Raw genomic sequence first — 20,955 nt, forward strand, 5'->3', positions numbered from 1 at the left:
TATTATACTTAGTGAAGTAAGTCAGACAAAGGCAAATATCACATGATATCCCTTATGTGGAATCTAAACAATGAGACTAGTGAACTTATTTACAAAACAGAAACCGACTCTTAGATGTAGAAAACAAACTTATGGTTACCAAAGGGAAAAAGTGGGGTGGTTAATCCCAAAAGTTGGGATTAACATATACACTCTACTATAAATAAAATAAACAACAAGATCCTACTGTATAGCACAGGGAACTGTATTCAATATCTTTTAACAACCTATAATGGGAAAGAATCTGACAAAGAATATATATATATATATATATATATATATATTCCAAATCACTTTGCTGTGTACCAGAGACTAACTCAATGTTGTAAAACAGCTGTACTTCAATTTAAAAAAATGCTATGGTATCAAATAGTGCGGATAGTGAGTTTATTAGACATTTATACTTTAGAAACCTCAGATAAGAGTATTTAATGACCAGTCAAGAAATTACATTTAACATTACTAATGCAGTCTTGAAGAATAAATTCCATTGTCTTCTTTTTTTCCCCAGAAATATTTACTTTTTGAAACCTATGGTTGCTACAAAATACTACTTGAAGTGTGACCTAATAAATAATAAGACCATTTTAACCATAGAACATCTTCTTCACTGGTTTTAGCAGTGAAGGCTAACTATGCAGTTTTTCATAAGAACGTAATAAAACTTAAGGTGCCAAAGCATAATGCAATGTTTCTTCATTCTAAAATATGGCAGAAACTCCATCACTTGAGGTTTGCTTTGCTTCTCCAAGTTCAAAAAGAAATGCTCTACTTAATTACTTGGCTTCATTTTTGAAAGAAGTCCATTTTCTACTTCTACAAAATTTTTCTTTGCTTTTTCTGTTTTATAAGACTTTGTTGATGGTAAAATTGCTGGCTTACACTTATGTTACCTAATTCAGAGCATTTGAAAAGGAAGAAAAATTCTCCCTTTACCACATTAACATCTTAGATCTGAGAATGTGTTTTGATATTGCCACATGCACGGTTGAAATTCTTCTTTCACTCCATGAACATATCTATATTTGGTCATAAATTTTGATGTTACTACATTCTCTATTTTTGGTCCATCCTTAAGCAGCAGTCATTGAGAACCTGCAAATGAGAACTATGAGTAAGGTCTTTGGAAACAGAGAGCAAAGAACAGTTCACTGTGACTGAAGAAAATGGAACATACAAGTCTCAATTTGGAAGACAATGTAATTAAGTTATACTACTTTAACTTGATGGATAAATGCAATAAAATAGCAATTCCAGGTTCCATAGGATAGCCTAAGACATATTAAGGCAAATACCCTTACTTTTACCTTCAAAATATTAATATATGAATGCATAGGCAGGTAGCAAGAAGAGCAAAGAAAATAGATGATAGGTAGAGGGTAGAGGATAGATAGATAGATAGACATCCAAAGTCACCCACAGATGATTGATGATAAATTGCTTCTTAATTTTACAAAATGTTTTAATATTGTAATAGAACTCCACATGTTGTTAGATTTTAAAAATTAGGAGGAAATGTTCAATGGAATAAGAATCAAGATTTTAAATACATTTATTCTTTTTTTAACATCTTTACTGGAGTATAATTGCTTTACAGTGTTGTGTTAGTTTCTGTTGTATAACATTGTGAATCAGCTATATGTATACATATATCCCCATATCACCTCCCTCTTGCGTCTCCCTCCCACCCTCTCTATCCCACCCCTCTAAGTGGTCACTAAATACATTGATTCTTTTACGAGCATTTCAGCAAAATTAACACAGCAATGGGTAATATTACTTTGTAGTTTTTTTATATAATTAAATATTCATATGGAGGGTAATTTATTTGGACTCATTTCACATTTTACATTACAATAAATAACAACTGAATCAAAAAACTTGTAATTTATTTTGTAAACTATAGAAGGAAATACAATAGCATACTTAAATGATAACAGAAGGAAGAGAAACTCAGTCCATTTAAGAAATGAAGGTTGGACTTCCCTGGTGGCACAGTGGTAAAGAACCTGCCTGCCAATGCAGGGGATACGGGTTCAAGCCCTGGTCCAGGAAGATCCCACATGCTGCAGAGCAACTAAGTCTGTGGGCCACAACTACTGAGCCTGCACTCTAGAGCCTGTGGGCCACAACTACTGAAGCCCATGCGCCTAGAGCCCATGCTCCACAACAAGAGAAGCCACCAAAATGTGAAGCCCACACACCACAACAAAGAGTAGTCCCCGCTTGCCGCAACTAGAGAAAGCCCATGCATAGCAATGAAGACCCAACGCAGCCAAAAATAAATAATAATAAATAAATAAATTTAAATATATATATAAAAGGTATTTGTCATTTAAAAAAACAAAACAAACAAACAAAAAAGAAATGAAGATTATTAGAGACAAAATATATATGCCTGTACATATAAAGAAAACTTTTTGTAAGGCAAAATGCCATGAAATAAAAATAGCAGGATGCAGAAAACATAAAAGATAAACATAATTAATTGACAACCTTTCATGATTCGAAGTATAGAGAAAACTGAGGTTAATATATATGGTATACAAATTCTATTTAATATATGATCAAAAATAGTGCATGAATGAGAAATACAGAACAGTAGCTTATCAGTTGCCTATGACAACGTGAATAGAGCCAGCCCTTCAGAAGTAATATGGCATTAAAACAGACTGTGAGAATCCACTTATGGCCTTTGAATAACTCTACTTCAGAGAATATACCTAAAGAGATAAGCTGAGAATGGAAAACCAAGGGGATCTGTTTATTTTGAATGAAAAATTGAAAATATTCTAAGTTCTGAAGAATAATGGGATAATCAAGTAAAGAGTATATTAATAAAATGCTATAGTATGAAATAACAAGTGTATGAACTATGGCAATGCTAAGGAATGTTTACATAAAGTTATATTGAGTAAAGGCTTGTTAGACCAGATGGACTTAACAGATATATATAAAGAACATTTCATTCAAAAGCAACAGACTACACATTCTTCCCGAGTGCACATGGAACATTCTCCATGGTATGTGAGGCCACAAAACAAGTCTTAATAAGTTTAATGAGATTGAAATCATATTAAGCATCTTTTTCAACCACATTGGTATGAAAGCAAAAATCAAGTACAAGAAGAAAACTGGAAAATTCACATATATGTGGAGATTAAACAACATGCAAAAAAAAAGAATAAAAGACTCAATATAAATATTAAATAAATACCAGTTTTTTGCTGTCCTAATTCTTTCCCCAAAAGGGGAAACAATAACTAAAAGATGGGACATTTAGTCTTCAACTATGGTGAGAAGAGATTTAGAAACATTAGTTGGGGATATAAGTTCATGGTCAGCAACCAAATTTGTGGCGCAGACTATTTTATTTGTCTGGGACAGCCTTTATTTTATTTGTATCATTTTGTTTTGTTCTGTCATAAAGTATTTTTTAATGTTTTAATTGAAGTATGACATACATACAGTAATATGTATACATACAGTAAAGCCAATATCAAATGTTCAGCTTGAAGCAGTTTTACAGACATGTACATCCATATATCTACACTCAGATCAAGATAGTAAATATTTTTCAGCACCGTAGAGCATGCTTTGTAACCCTTCCCAAACAATAGTCCATCCAAAGAAGTAACCGCTATTTTAACTTCTGGCACCATCCACTGATTTTGCTTGTTCATGAACTTTACATAAACAGAATCATATACTCATTAACCCTTTGCATCTATTTTCTTTCAAATCAGCATATCTGCGAGAGTTGTTCATATTACTGAATGTATCAGTAGTTCATTCTTTTTCATGGCTGTGTAATATTCCATAGTATGAATAGACCACATTTTAATTATCCATTATCCACACTTTCTATCCATTTTTCTATGTCAAAGTGGACATCCTTTGGGAGATTGGGACTGACATATATACACTAATATGTATAAAATGGATAACTAATAAGAACCTGCTGTATAAAAAAATAAAATAAAATTCAAAAAAAAAAGTGGATATCTTTGGGTTAATTCCAGGTTTTGGTAATTATAAATAAATCTTCTTTTAAATGTCTTATGGTGAACATACAGTCATATTTCTTGGATATTTACTTAGGATATGATTAGGAATAGAATGGCTGAGATGAGGGCAAGGCCTTTATGTTTCACTTTAGTAGTTACTGGTGTATTGTTTTAGGGGAAAAATAAATTAGCAGCTGGCCTTTCCAGTTAACAGTGGGCCCCATCACTTCTACAGCTTTATTTATTTATTTATTTATTTATTTATTTATTTATTTATTTGCGGTACGCAGGCCTCTCACTGTTGTGGCCTCTCCCGTTGCGGAGCACAGGCTCCGGACACACAGGCTCAGCGGCCATGGCTCACGGGCGCAGCTGCTCTGTGGCATGTGGGATCCTCCCAGACCGGGGCACAAACCCGTGTCCCCTGCATCGGCAGGTGGACTCTCAACAACTGCACCATCAGGGAGGCCCCTACAGCTTTATTTTTTAATATTGTTTACTTATATTGCTTAATCCAGAAAGGCTTTGAATTTGCAACTCCTAATAGAAAAAGAACTTAGCATACTGATTCACCTGAAATTATAAGCATTGAATTTTCAGTGGTAATGACTTCTAAGTATTTCAGTTTGAGAAAAGTGAATTTTTCCAAGTGTAGTCAGTCCATCTTTTCTGGAGCAAGGTTACCTCAAAGTCGAGGGCAATGGTTGTTTTTCACGTTCCCAGCGATGCACACAGAGTGGATGCAGTCCTGTGCTCTCGAGCCTTCCAGCAGCAGCTCAGCACCGGTCCTCACTCTCTGCCCTGGCACTGCCTGATGAGCCAGCCTAATTGGCCTTGCTCACTCTGTACTGCCACAGGGCTCAGCGCTTAGGCCAAGACAGTCATCTTTGTGCACATTGCTACTGCAAGGATCTTTCCTTTTCTTGTATTTCACTTAATAATATTCGTCACTACACATGGTGGATTAGTGGCAGCAGCAGCTCAGCTTCCTCGGATTTACATGAATTTATTCTCAGTGGAGAGATCAAGAGGCAATTTATTCAGTTTTTGGCCGTGTTAGGAGCTGCCATCATCTGACTCTGCAGCTCTGCCTGAATAGCATGTTTGTGATTATTTATTATTTGGGACTATGATTCCCACTTTTGCAGACAGTTACTAGGAGATCATTTCCAGATCTCAAAATTTTCTAAGCTATTTTTATCAGAGCAAGAGGGAGCAAGAGCATAAAAGGTAAAAGTATTAAAAAGTGGGCTAATGGGCTTCCCTGGTGGCGCAGTGGTTGAGAGTCCGCCTGCCGATGCAGGGGACATGGGTTCGTGCCCCGGTCCGGGAAGATCCCACATGCTGCGGAGCGGCTGGGCCCGTGAGCCATGGCCGCTGGGCCTATGCGTCCGGAGCCTGTGCTCCGCAACGGGAGAGGCCACAACAGTGAGAGGCCCGCGTACCGCAAAAAAAAAAGTGGGCTAAAATGTCAAAAATTTGACTGATCCCAAAACACCTCTCGAAGCCTCTATCTTTGCCAAAGTCACTCTCAGGATATTTCTCTCAGCGGTGGAAGCTGTGTTTTCAAATAAACTATCTATACACTGTGCATGCATATTTAATAAATGGGAAATTCAGTTTTTCAAGAGTGGCGGGTATAAACATTGTATTGATCTAAGGCTACATCTAGAGAAGGAGCAGTCTCCCTGAATGTCTACAGCAGATAAAAGTTAGATGGGAAGGAAAAGGTGATGGAGCCCCACTCTCCTCTCCTCTTTCATGCCTAAAAATATTCCTGTAGTGAAATGAACGGAATCTAGAACCACCAAGTACTAGAATATAAAGTTACCTCTCCTTTCAAAACTTCAGAATATAGGGAAAGGCAGGCGAGTAGTTTAAATTTTGGCGCCTTCTCTTTTCACACGTGTGTATAACAATAATACCAACTTCATAGGACTGGTGAAGATTAGATGGTGGCAGGCCTTTCAAGGGCATAGCACAGCATCTGGCACTTAGTATATTCATATTATATTATAATATTCAATTAATATTAGCTGTCACTATTATTGTGAGTTATTGTCCTTCCTTTCTTTTCCTTCTCCCCGATCCCATTCCTGTTCCTCCTCTTCCAGCCTCCAGTTCCTACATAAGAACCACGAATTATACGTATTCATTAAAATGGTCTATATGACTTGAAAGAGCCACAGAAAACCCAGATATATAGAATCTAGCTTTTTTTTGTTTTGTTTTTTTTTTTTTTTTTTTTTTGTGGTACGAGGGCCTCTCACTATTGTGGCTTCTCCCGTTGCGGAGCACAGGCTCCGGACGCGCAGGCCCAGCGGCCATGGCTCACGGGCCCAGCTGCTCCGCGGCATGTGGAATCTTCCCGGACCGGGGCACGAACCCGTGTCCCCTGAATCGGCAGGTGGGCGCTCAACCACTGCGCCACCAGGGAAGCCCAGAATCTAGCTTTTTTTTTTTGGTATATAATGAATCAGCCTTTGAAGGTATCCCTTCAAATCAGTTTTAGACTTTTGCAGTTCAGAAAGCTGTTACTTTTCTTCTTGTGTTTTAGCTCTACAGCATCATTTATGGTTTTACCAATTATCTTTCCAGTGAAAGGAACTGAAAATCTGTATACAGTGATTTCTTGTGGTGGGTGGCAACAGCAGAGCTTTCACGCTGAAAATGACATTTTTTTTTCCAAAAGTAATTTGGGCTTAGAGGAAAAGTGCTAAAATATTGTAGAATGAGATTGGTGTTTTCACTCCTCCTTCCCTTTAGAGCATATTAGCCGATTTAAGTGATCATTGTGCGCTTAGCACTGGCTAATGACAGGAATGTTGGGTTATGTGGCCTTGCCCACAGTTCTGTGTGAGAAAACTACAAAAGTCCCCACCTGACTGTGAAGTTAGCAGACTGGCAAACTGTAGGTCTGATTTCACCTTGACCCTCTGTATACTGCAGACTTACATCACTCTTGTGGAAGAACTTCCACCAACAGTCTTTGCTTTGTCCCGTTTTTGGCATATTGACAAACACTGGCTTACCTTCTCCTACATGCTGGAACAAAACTCTCCTCCAGAACGGTTTTATCCTCATCCACACAGTGATGCCCAAGGGCTTCTGAACTCTACCTCCAACTCTCCCTTTCAGCCCGTGACAGGTGAATTATGAAGATACATGTTAATATTTAGAAGACAGATGGTTTCCTTTGATTATGCAAAGGGATAGAAATTACATGTCTCAGTCATTGTTTTAAATTTAGTATTTTCTGTAAGAACTTTCATAGGTTAGATTCATTAAAAAATTTATTTCCTGCATCCAGTATTCTGAAATGTAAAATGCATTATTTTCTGATATAACTAGTAATAAAAATATATCAAGTGGCCAGCATTAAAATTTTTCAGATAGTCTATCACTTTTGCTTTATGAATCCTAACCTCTCAGTTACTCAGAGAAAGAGTAGGAGATGCTGATGTTCAATTATTCATCATGTACAACAATCATATAAGGAATTGACAGTTTTCCTGTTCCCTGGAAAACTTTTTAGGGAATCTGAATGTTAATAAGGAATTAGAGAGGAGGAGGGAGCAAGATTTGCCAATCTCCAGGAAACCAGGGAAGTTGAGGGCTAGCTTCACCAGATGACAATCCACAGACACAGAGGCAACACTATTGTTACCGAAAGCGGGTTCTGACTGTTTGCCGCTCAAAAGCCAATACTCGAGAGGTAAGGTTGGTGGAAAGGAAATTTGCTTTATTTCAGTGGCTAGTAACCGGGGGAGAGGGTGGACTCATGTCCAAAGATTGACTCCCCACTGACAATCAGAGGGCAAGAGATTTTAAAGGGGAGTTTCAGGGGGCATATAGGTGGACGAAGGGGGCTACATATAGGAACAGCCCAGTCAGCTCCGACATTCATCTTGAACTTGGTCATGAAGTGCTCTGATCAGGGTCATCTTCATTGTTTTGAATACTATTCTCCAGTTCCAGGGTCGGTTTGTTCCCATTTCTTTCAGGCCAGTTCTCAAATTTGTGGCAGCTTATGTCATGGCTACTGTGTGGTCATCATGTAGTTAACTTCTTCCGCGTGGTGGGTGTTTCATTGTCTACAGGACAGCTCACTGGATACGGCTCAGAATATTATCTTTAGCCCTTGAGAAGTAAAAGTCCTTGACTTTGCTTAATGACTAAACTATTCTTATTTGGTCTTATTTGACTGTTTTCCTTTCCTTTTCTCACTTCTCTGATTAAACTTATTCTTGGACTAAAGTTTTCCTACAGACAGAAGGCAGGCGGAGGATACTGGGGAGAAAGACTATAGGGTCCTGCTGTTTCAATATGGCACTGCCTTGTGAGACCAGATAGAAAGCTGCAGTGTACTACATGGAAAGCAACTGACAAAGTCTAAAAAGTGATGGTACAAAATTTCTAAATAGTTAGACCACCTTACCAAGGTACAGTGTTAGTTGTAATCACCATATTTTTACATGTGGGAGAATGAGAAGCATTGTGCATGCTATGGTGTTTTCATGAGGAAGGAAGAAGGAAGGAAGGAAGGAAGGAAGGAAGAAAAAGGGAACATAGAAACACTCTGGAAGAATATCTGAGAAACTATTACCAGTAGTTGCCTTCGCTTTTAATTGTACACATTTCTTTATTGTTCAGATTCCTTACCGTGTCCACATACTATTTTTATTGAAAATAAAAAATGGGAGATTTTTAGAAATTACTTGCAGAAACTCAAAGACAATGTCATAATAAAAATGATAATAATAGTAAACACTTTTATAACACTTAGTATGTACCAGACAGTATAGTCACAGTATATACATTGACTGTTTAATCCTCACAGTAACCTCAGGAAATAGAAACGATAATTATCCCCACTTTACATATGAGCAAAGTGATGCACAAATAGATTAAATAGCTTGCCTCCAGTCATACTCCTGGGAAGTGGGGAGCCATGATTTGAAGCTAGGTTGTATAGCTCCAGGTTCTGGACTTTTAAACAAACTTACTATACAGTGATGAAGATAAAGAAAGAAGGCTGAGAGATGGTGTGATTTTTATCCTTATGCATATGAGGAATTTAAAAGGGAAGGGAAGTTTATTAGTTGTTTTTGTCCACAGAGAGCCCCATTCGTAATACAAGAGCTCTAATTAAAGCATAAAGAAATGAATTTTATGTATGAAGGAACTTGACTGTCAGTTGAAGAAACTCTGGAATGGCAAAGCAAGAAAGTGACTTTGAAGACATGTTTTTTTCATTATTAAAAATATCTCTGTAAAGTAATAATGATAATTAAACTGCCCATCTTCACCATTATCATTGTCTTTTGGGGATGCAATGTCTCTTGTCCTCTAATTCCATTTCCTTAGTTTTATTTACAAATTGTTCCCCTCTAATGATCAAGTATATTCAAATGCCTTAAGGGATAATGTCTTGAACACTACCCACGCTACTTTATTATAGAAACAGTTTAATTTGATTGGTCCCATTACTCTTGCAAGGATGAAATTAAGATGATTAGATAAAACACGTAAAATGAAATCATTAAGGTAATCTACATGAAATGCATACAGGAAAATTAATAAAGGGATTTTTGAAGCTCACTTTTTCAGGACACAGTTTTCCAGTACATAAGGAAAAGGCTATAATAGTCATGTTTTCCCAAAAAAATGTCTTAATGAAGTTTCTTTAGCAAAAGAGCTAATGAAGTGGTAACTGTATACTTTATTGAATATACTGGTACTTCTCATTAATGTGATCCATAAAACGAATAATATCTCTGACTTTACTGAGATTTGAGTAGTAACTGAGCTAACAGTGCTTACAAATAAAAATATAGGCTATTGCACTGACAATAGGGGGCATCTTTTCTTAGAAAGAGGAAAGTATTGAAACTCTAAAGTGGTCATTTTGTAAATGTGATAGATCATTTTCTCTTCTAGTTTTGTCTAGGGCCCATGATCAAGAAGGTTGAGGCATGCCATTTCTGCACCAGAGAATCTACTCTCAGAGAATCTCCCTGCCTTTAGTAAAAAATAAAATTGGGAGAAGCTTTCTCTGTAACCCTAATACCACCTACCTCCACCCTATTATATACTCACCCATTCTATAAAGTCATATCTGACATTTTTCTTTTGCTGGAACAATGGATGATGGATTATCCACATCCATAGTGATGGATGATGTTTCCATGCCCACAAATTAGCTGTAATTTTTGCACAATACCTATTGCCAACCTCTCTCTCTTCCCTTTGCAAAAGCATATTGAAATGCAAGAACCTGGGAGAGACATTATTTTATAGATAACCCTGAATCCTTCTCAATGTATGCAAGGATAAGTCATAAATAAAACCTATTATCTTGGGCTTCCCTGGTGGCGCACTGGTTGAGAGTCCACCTGCCGATGCAGGGGACACGGGTTCGTGCCCCGGTCCGGGAAGATTCCACATGCCGCAGAGCGGCTGGGCCCGTGGGCCATGGCCGCTGGGCCTGCGCGTCTGGAGCCTGTGCTCCGCAACGGGAGAGGCCACAACAGTGAGAGGCCTGTGTACCGCAAAAAAAAAAAAAAAAAACCTATTATTTTAAATATATTTTGTAGCAAACGTTTTATGTAATCATTTGAAAGAATTAGTTTGTCATGACACTGTGAAAGAGAACTGACACTAGATCACATCATAACAAGTCTGCCATTTGCGGAGTGACCAACTGGAGCTATCCTCCATTGTCTGCAAGAGAATAATGTTCTCCTTTCTCTCTCTACTTTGCTTGAATTAAAAAAGGAAAGCCTTGAGAGAAAAATAGAGGCAATTGCCTTCTCTGTATTTCAAAGATAATATGATGTTTAAATATCTGATCTTCGAGGTCAAACACACCTGAGTTCCAGTCCTGGCTCTGCTGCTTGTTAGATTTGTAATTGTGAACAAGTTACATAACCCCTTTGAGCTTCAGTTTCTTCATCTATAAAATGAGGCCAATTAAATAGAGTTCAAACCATTAACTGTTATTAGTAAGATAAAGAGTACTTATTCATCACTGTCTGGCATGTTTTCAGAAGAAACCTGAATACATAAAAACTCCTTCCGTTCTCCTAACGAATGTATCAACCCTTCTGAATAAATATTTGTACAAAACTATTTTCTTAAAAAGTTACCATAAGAATTAGGTTCATTCTTTTCAAACACGGACATTATCTGAACAAATAATTATTTTGATTCAGGGAAACTAACATTAATCTGTTACCAACCGATCAGCAAATCAATCCTGGATTCTTTGATGCCTGAAATAAGTCTTGGACATGAAGGAAGCAGAATATACATTCCGGGAAGAGATTACTAGCATGACCCAAGAGTAAGAGGCATGGGAGGAGCTCTCAAACCTGAGTGTGCACCAGAATCACTTGAATGGCTTGTAAAAACACAGTTTGCCGGGCCTCTTCTTCAGAGTTTCTGGTTTAATAGGCTTCAGATAGAGTCCAAGAATTTTCCATTCTAACACTCTGTAGTTGATTTTAATGCTACTGGGCTGGGGCAACACTTTGAGAACCACTGGAATAGGATGATACATTGGGGGACTGCTGGGACTGTGGTTTGTTACTGACGAAGTAGTGCGATGAGGACATAGCCAGAGATGGGCCAGAAGAGAAAGAAAGAACCCAGATCGTCAAACAACTTGGACATTTATTGAGATGGATGTGAGTTTAGTCGAAGGCCCAGTTTAAAAGAATTAGTACTGTAGGAATGGATTGGGGAGTGGGAAGCTGGAAGTCCAGTTGGACAGTTGAGAAGTGAGTGTCATAATCCAATGGAGAGATGACAGAGGCTTGAGTTAAGTCAGAGTAAGCATGAAGATGAAATAGAACCTGAAGATGTATGAAGTAAAAGGATGGAAGAAGCATAGTTTGAAGACGTTCTTCAAGGATTCACAGTGCTTCACGGACTTATAATCTATAAGTCTATAGATTATAGACTCAATCTATAATAAACCATATTAGCTACAATTTTTCTAACTATATGTTAAAAATTATTTTGAATTATTTCACATATCTGAATCCATAATAAAATAGAACAGGTTTGAAAGAACTTAGTAGGTTCCAATCAGCTACTGACCACTTTGGCAACCTTTATCCATTTGGTAAAAAATTCCCAAAGAATAAATATGATAGTTTATGAGCATTCAGTGCTTGCTTTGCACTAGGAACTGTACCATATACTCTACTCTTAGTATTTTATTTAATTCTCACTACACTCTATGATGTAGGTACTATAGTTAGCCCCACTTTACAGAAGAAGAGACCGTGATTTACAGATCAAATCATTTGCTGTTTCAGATAATCTCCCATTTGCCCCTCCAAATCTACTTTCCAATTTTTTTCTACCTGCTTTCTGCCCCAGGAAGCTGACCTGTGTGGACAAGCTTTCATTTGGATGTAGCCAGTGGGAGAACCCAGCAGGAGACTAAGAGGTAGAGAACAGAGTGAGGTCAAGTTTTATTTCCTCCTTGAATGTTGTCTCACACTGGCTACATTCCTCAACAAAATGTCACAGATCCTCTGTATGTGGCCCCGTTTACACAGCTTTCTCTTCCTGGTTCCAGAAATCAATTCTTCCCTTCTTCCCTTTGGGCTCAGGGATAGTAACAGCTCTTCTGTTACTAGGACTGGGGTACTACACTATCCCTCATAGTTTCCTTACAAGATGCTTACACTTTAAAAATTAGTCCGTTTATGAAATTCTCATCAAATTATTCTACTTTGAGCTTTGAGTGTGCTCTCCCTTTCCCACTGGAACCCTGCCTGATATAATTGCTCAAAGAACACAACTAAACAGTAAGGGAGGCAGGAAGTAGAAATCCCACAGTCTGACTCTAGGCACCAGTCTTCTAGAGCGCTCTGTAGAAGCTCTGTAGAAGGGGACAAGGACGAGGGGAGAGAAGGATTGGTAAGAAGTGTCTTCTCTCCCCTATTTTGGAACTGAGTGCAGAGGAGGGCAAAGAAGGGTCATCTAGTTAAATAGATTTCTGCAAATCAAGAAAATCTAAGCATCTGAAAAGAGACTGGTGAAAATTCATTCTTTGACTTCTTGACCAGTTCATCCTAATTGGGAAAGAAAAGAAGACTCTCCAGTCAGTCCTCAACACCTTTATATGAGAGCAACAGTTTGTTTAAAAATAGGATCTAAAGTATCACCATCTATTACAAAGATATTAAGTGGCAGCCCTTGCTTTTCTCAATCTCACACCTCACTCCGGTGCCTGCCCCTTCCATCAGCAAGACAAGCAATTAAAATGGCGTGGTGAACAAAGTGAGACAGGATGGGGTCAAAGCTCCTGCAAGGTTTCTGAAAAGGCTGTTTAAACTAACAACCTGTACATGATGTAGGTGACAATTTTTTAACGGGTGAAAGTACAGTTAGAGGATGAAAAGCAGCACTTTAGAATATATTCTTTTATTCTCTCACGTTCATGTCCTGTTCAGTTAAAAGAACTCATTTTCTTGCACTGTGAGGTATCATATTCCCGATTATGGAGTGTCATATACAGTGATATATACAGTGATATGTAACGAAAGTTAATATACATGAAATTATCAGAAAACAGATGGATGTTCAACTTTCCAGAACAGATTAGGATTGTTAATCAGAGTTCAGAGAAGAGTGAGTGCAGTCATAGCCAAGATAACAGTTCCACAGGCTTGTGATAGTTTTCTTAACAATATAATCCTGTCCTGACCATAGATAAGTTTAGATTATGTACCTACCATTTTACATTTAAATATATTAGTTCTTTAACCCAGAAATCAAAAGCTGTGAGGATGTTGCTATTAAATTAAATGTTAGATATTGAAAAATGACAATTGTGACCACCATTGAGAAAATAGTAAGGACTTGAGAAAATGAGAAGAAATGAAAGTTACTAGATGTAAATCATCTAATTTTTCTAAGAAAATTGCAAAGTGACAACAAATATATACACGATACAAAAGAAGTTCAAAAATTCAAAAGAATGACAACATACTGATCAAAACTTGATTCCCTAATGAATTACAATATTTAGCATATTTTTTGTGCACAAAAAAATTCAATATCCTACAAAACCACTGTGATAATCACAATATATATATTGTCATAAACAGTTCAGTTTCTTTTCTCAGAAAGTGTCTTATTAAATTGGAAATGAGTGATACACCAATGCACTGTAACATCTAGATCTCTTGCCTCTAAGCCCAGGGTTATTATCACTTTAGTAAATTTCTATTCTAACAAATTACACAGAAACAATTAATAAAATGCCTTAGTTCCCATACCCTACTTAACTTTCTGCCTGCTCCTTTAGCTCTAATCAAGTGAATCTATTCCAGGTCATGCCTATATGCAGTTGACTACTTAAGTGGACTGCAGCCTTGAACAGGACTTTCACTGCTGCCATTGATGTGATCAGTTCAGTCCCCACAGCCAAACTGCTCATGCAGCAACAGATATCCACCTTTGAGACAGCCACATTTAACAATCCCAGCATACCTTTATTTACTTTCAGCCACAGATAAGTCTGACCCTCACACTGGGTAGGAGGTTTTCCTAGGCTAGAGCGGTGGATGTACAGTTAACCTGAAATTCTAAGGTTAATGGTTTGGATGATCCACTATGTTTATAAACATAAACACAGCAAATAAGGGGAAAAAACCCACAAAAATTGTAAGAGTAGTGAACAAACCAAACCTGGTCTCAAAAGTAACAAGTAATTTTTTCTGCAATAATTTTAAGGTATGTTTGTATATTAGAAATAGCTAATGTTTATGTACTCTTTTATGAGCAAGGCACTGTTCCAAATTTTGTGTTTTTTGTCATTTATTATCTTATTCAATCTTTTCAACATCCTAATTTTTTTTTCATTTATTGTTTCATTCAGTCTACTCAACATCCTACTAAGTAGCTATTATTAGCACCAATATATATTGAGGCTATGGAAGGTTAAATAATGTGTTCAAGGTCACATCACAAGTGGCTGGGGCTGGATTTAAACCCAGGACTGAAAGGTGCCAGAGGAACATTGGGTTTAAGTACTGCAAACCTCCCCAGTCATTGCTGAAGCCACCACCACTCCCCTTCTGGTGATATGCACGCCACTGTTTGTGGTTCACTTCCTTAATATTCTGAACCCCATCTCCTACCAAACCTTACAGAAAGGTTGACATTTATTCCAAATTATAAATAATGGGAAGGAGCTTAAATGATTAATAAGAATCAAATTTTTAAGGCAAAATTAAATCTGATGTGAAGCATGGATAAAGAGATTTAATGAAGACAAGGGAGATTTCATTGAACTCTTAAAATGACCCATTAGGTGGTCACCTTCTCTGGTATGAGAACTAGTAAAAAGGTCACCATGAAGCACAGATGATTTATTTTCTTGGAAAGGGCAGAGACCAGTCAATGCATGTTTGACTCAGGACTTCACTTTTAAGGCATCCTAAATATCAAACCACTAAATCATTTCAAAAATGTGGATGTTTTTTTCGAATCTGGTTAAATATGGAGAAATGAACATAGAAGTTTATTTCTGCCCACTCTTCTAATATTACCAAAATGAAAGAGGAGAAATAAAACAGTAAAAATCTGCAATGACGAAACAAACAAACAAAAATCTGGAGAGGAGACAACAGCAGGAAGGAAGAAAAGAATATGGACAAATGTTTTGTAGATACGAAGTTGATGAAGGATAGCTTACTGGCTTAGCTGTGAAGAGAAAACTAAATTCTATGTGTCTGTACAAAGACATAATGATGAAGCAAAAGATACATCCCTCAGAACCCAAAATTTACTTGAGAATGGTGCACAGTGTTCCATGAAATGTCAGGTAAAGCTTGGGGCTAAAGAAAGCAGAGTAGGTGGAAAAGCTTCATAAAGAAGAGTTAGACACAGATTTCTTCCTGCAAATTTTGCAGCCAAGCAAATATCCATCCCCAACTTTCAGAGGCCAGAAAGTTTTATTCTCTCAAGAAAATGAACGAGAGAATTTAGACTCCTGATCCCCATGTGATGCCACAATGAGGTACTAAACAGAAAGCAGGGAATTAAATAAAGTCTCCGTAGTTTCACGCTGGAACTCCCAGCTCCATTCTCACACTTCTGCTCATAGACCACAACATCCCAGAGTATATATACTGCTTAAGGACTTGTCTCTGAAAAAATTCAGAGGAAACTTAAAGTTAGTAACACTTGCCAAAATGCAAGTCTCAAATGCAGACCATTAGCTGAGAAGCCATGCCCCTCTTCTCAGTGCCTCACTCTTAAAATGAACAAACAGCAAAGAGTAAGAGTAACATCAATATGAAGAAATCCTTTTACATCAGAGACAGAAGAGAGATATATTGGAAATTAGAAGAAAACAGACAGTACAAGGGACAGAAAATAATTACAAAAAGAGAGGTATTTAAGAAGAGATTGTGGGCTTCCCTGGTGGCGCAGTGGTTGAGAGTCAGCCTGCCGATGCGGGAGGCGCGGGTTCGTGCCCCGGTCTGGGAGGATCCCACATGCTGCGGAGCGGCTTGGCGAGTGAGCCATGGCCACTGAGCCTGCGCGTCCGGAGCCTGTGCTCCGCAACGGGAGAGGCCACAACAGTGAGAGGCCCGCGTACCGCAAAAAAAAAAAAAAAAAAAAAAGAGATTGTATTCATAAGACACAAATGGGATGCTATTTTTTAAAGAACAGAAAGATAACTAATGTAAAAATTGTATAGCTCTTGGGAAAACAATATCAGTAAAAGAGTAGAGAGGACATCCAAGAAAACCTCAGAGAAAGTGGAATAAAAAGCAAAAAAAAAAAAAAAAAGGATGAGAGAGAAAAAAACAAATTCAAGTGTTAAGAGGCCAACCATCAAAACAATTGTTCCATAGAGAATGAAAACAAGTAGAAGGAAGGAAATTATCAGATTAATTCAGGAAAGTTTCAAAGATTGGAAAAATTAGTTTTCAGGTTGAAAGAATCCCCCAAATTCCCAGATCAGTAAATAAAAGAGACCCACTCCAAAGCCCACCAGAATGAAATTACAGCCTCTTGGAGATGGAATTCCTGAGAGCTCCCGCGAAGGAAGTTTAAGTCACATGCAAAGAATAAGGATCAAAGTGGCATCTGATTTCTCATAGGCAAAAGTAGAATCTAGAGTTACTAGTGGAGATGTACCTTAAAAATTCTGAGGGGAAATGATTTCACCTTCTAAGTATAATAAATCATCTATCAGATATAAAAGTAGAAAAACAAAATTTTCTGATATTCAAGACCTAGAAAAATTTACCTTCATCTGTATACATTTTTAGACTGTTGCTATAGCTCTTGCTATAGCAGAATGAAATAACTAAAATAATAAAGCAAAGTACTAATAATAGCAATAGTAATAACAGTAATAATGATGATAATAATAATTTCAAAGAAACACGTGCAATATAAATGAGATTATAGAACCTAACAGGAAAGACTAAATGAAGTGTGAGAAGTCTGAAAATGCCTGGTTTGTGCCAAACTGGAAAGCAACCAGCCTACACTGAACAAAAAGAGTTGGGGGAGGGGATGACTGGGATGTGGGCATGGAGTGGGGGGCACTGGTTGAGTATTTTAAAATAGTATAAATATTAATGTGACAAACTGTAACGGAATTTGAAAAAATATAAAAACAAGAATTTTTAAAATGAGGCAATTAGTAAATCAAAGAGGAACGCAACTTGTACAAGAAAAGAAATACAATTATGGTACGTTGTTCATTGGTTCACAGTGAACAATACTTTTATAAGCATAATAATAATAATACAAACACTAACCTCTAATTTAAACTGATGTATATATGAATATATATACATATATATATATAAAAATTATGTGGACAAATAAAAAATAATGGAGGTGGGTATAAAAAAGCTAAATAGTCAACTATGATAAAAGGAAGGCAATAGAAAATTAAATAGTAGTAAAAATATATAAACTTATATTATACCATGTAATATATATAAATCAATAAATAACTATGTAAATATAAATATTATTTGGTGTTTTTCATTAGTTCCTGTCAGAGCTTCAAAAAATCCTTGGAATTTCCTGAGTGATAGGAGTGTATTTTGTTATTCATATAAAGCCTTTTTCACTCATACTTGAGTTTATGCTAATGAGGTTGGATTCCTAAATTGCTTCCGGATGGGGGCTGGTTGGCAGAAAAAACAACCAGGTGACTAGGGCACTGGAATTTTTACTCCCATCTCACAACCTCCAGAAATTCAGTTCAATCATGTAGCCAGTGACATTAACCAATCATGCTTCATAACGAAACCTTGGTAAAACTCTGGACGATGAGGCTCAGGGAGTTTCTGGGTTGGTGACCACATCAATGTGCTGGGAGGGTGGCACACCCAGACTCTACTAGGAGAGGGCGTGGAGGCTCTGGGTCCTCCCTTCTCCCTCCACAAGACTTTACCCCATTCATCTCTTCCATTCGGCTGCTCTTGATTTGTATTCTTTATAATAAAACTGTAATTGTAAGTACAGCACTTCCAGTAATTCTGTAAGTTGTGCTAGCAAATTTTCAGACCTGATGGAGGGTTATGGAAACTTCCAAATTTGTAGCCAAACAGGAAGAAGTGTGGGGGGCTTGGGGACATCCAGGACTTGCAGTTGACATCTGAAAGTGGGAGCAAGTGGGAGCAGTCTTGTGGGACTGAGCCCCTCAACCTGTGAGGTCTGTACTAACTCCAGATTCAACTGAACTGTGAGACATTAAGTTGGTGTCAGAGAATTGCCTGTGGAAAGACAGTAGTAGAAGCATAATATTTAGAATATTAAAGTTAGTACCAGAAGAAAAAGCTAAAATGGTTCAAAGTTATTTCTCTAGAGAGCTAGTTTAAAGGATGGAAAAGAGTGGGCAGAAGCTGCTTTATTTCCTTAAAATCTTTTAATTTTTTTTTCACTATGTGCATGTATTACATTGATAAAAATGAAATTTGATTTAAATAAGAATTAACTCATTTCTAAGAAGTGAGAATATCATTTTATTTTATTATTCACTAAGCTCTTCAAATCATAATGCCTGTTACTTAGCCATTCATTCATTTGTACCATATTTACTACCTGACATTCTGTGCTCAGTGCGGAATAAGAAGATTTTTGGAGTGTGTCGTTTGATTGAGAAGAGCCACATGAAAAAAGTAAGAGAATAAATGCAGAACAATATATACTATAATATTAAAACACAATATAATCATTATTATCAACTGCCAGGAGTAGGGCATCTTTCCTACTAGGCAAATTTTCATAACATGTATTGGCATAACGTGATTGATTAGTGAATACAATTTACAATACACAGATTATGATTTATTATTACACAAAAGTCTTCCAAAATTATCAAAATATGTGTATAAAAAATCATTTTATGAGTATAGGAAAACTTATGTTTCATAAAAAACATGAACACAAGCTATTTTATTTTCATGCCTAGCTTCTCATTTGGCATCCACTTTTTAGTTTTATATTAGAATTGTGATCTGTGCTACAATTTGTTTTGATGGTTTCCAAAATAATTGAATTTGGTCTGGTCTTATGCAGTCTTCAAGGTTTACTCAGTGACATTTAAGTTGCTTTCTTTTTTATCCATTTGCATCAGTCAGTTTACTACTTTTAGTTTTCAAGAATGTACAAATGTATTTTTCTTCACTATTTAAATTCCCGGAAAAAAGATAACTCTGCTATGGCAAAGCTGAAACCTCCTAATTCCCAACCTCTTTGGCCCCACTGAAAGAGTGGTTTTCGTTATGCACTTCTTTATTAACTTGAGGTTTCTTTGGCAAGCATCATTGCTTGAGTGCAGAACAGACATTCAAATATTTAAGAACAAAAAGCAGATAATGAAATAATGGGTCATGATTAGATAATGAAAACCACAAATTTTGTCAACTTGTCTCATTTAGTTGCATCCAATGAGAGGTAGGGTCCAGTGAGGTCTAGGGCTGGGGCGGAAATTTGGGCAACATCCAATAGTTGAGGTAACTGGTAATGATGCTGCCTTATAGCCAGATGCACCTCGTTCTTCCATGGTCATTTTCCCCTCTTTGTTTTCTATTGTCTCTTTTTATTCTTCTTTGTTTCCCATTACTCCTGTCTTCCCCCCATGCCTTTATCCTGCCAAACATATTTATTTAGCATGTATTGTGGTCAGGGCTGATAAGCAGTATACATGTATTAACTTATTAATCCTCACTACAGCCCTATGGGATAGGTGTTATTGGTAATTTCCATTGTACTAATAAAGAAACCAAGAGACAAGATGAACTCCCCAAATTCACATAGCTGGAAATCCCACATTCTTGATTATTACACTATACTTAATTGTTACTTATACACTACTTAACAAGCCAGATGCTGTAAGGTACCGGTACCCTTGTCAGCTGCCTCCCCCATACACAAACAAGGCTTTCTGTGTCTGGTGACACTTAAAGAAGCCCAACAAATTCCAGTTTTAACTAGTTACTCAAAGTGGTCAGTCTATTGCTGCAATGCCGTTGTTAGTTTTCCAATTTTCCTCTGTATTCTTAGACGACTTCTACCTTCCAAAGCAATGTGAAGGGTTGTTGCAGATGTATAAGAGGAAAAAGTCAGATTTGCTGGACCTGAATTTACCCATGTGACCTGGCTGTTTTGGTTTTAGCCTTAGGGTGCCTTTTTCCTAAAGCTTACCTGTGCTTTATAAGCTGGTGTGGGCAGACTGTTGCTCCTAAAATGAGGAATAATTCCTGCCTATTAGCAAGTGAGTTTACCTCCAGGAAACCATTGAAAGTCAGTACAAATCAGAAGAGTTTCAGCAGGAGCCTAAATTAACCTGCAGGAGCCTTTCAGAGCTGCTGGCAGTATTACTCCCAAGCACAACAAGGTCATCCCA

General features: G+C 37.2%; 1 protein-coding gene across 1 annotated transcript in view; it reads left to right on the forward strand.

Moving 5' to 3' along the window:
* The window catches only part of GABRB1 (gamma-aminobutyric acid type A receptor subunit beta1), a gene marked incomplete at its 5' end in the record, with an annotated part of 390,560 nt that overhangs the window by 225,812 nt on the left and 143,793 nt on the right, over window positions 1-20,955 (forward strand). The window lies entirely within an intron of this gene.

This window comes from Leucopleurus acutus (genome assembly GCF_964270905.1).
Source record: "Leucopleurus acutus genome assembly, chromosome: 4".
NCBI lineage: Eukaryota > Metazoa > Chordata > Mammalia > Artiodactyla > Delphinidae > Leucopleurus > Leucopleurus acutus.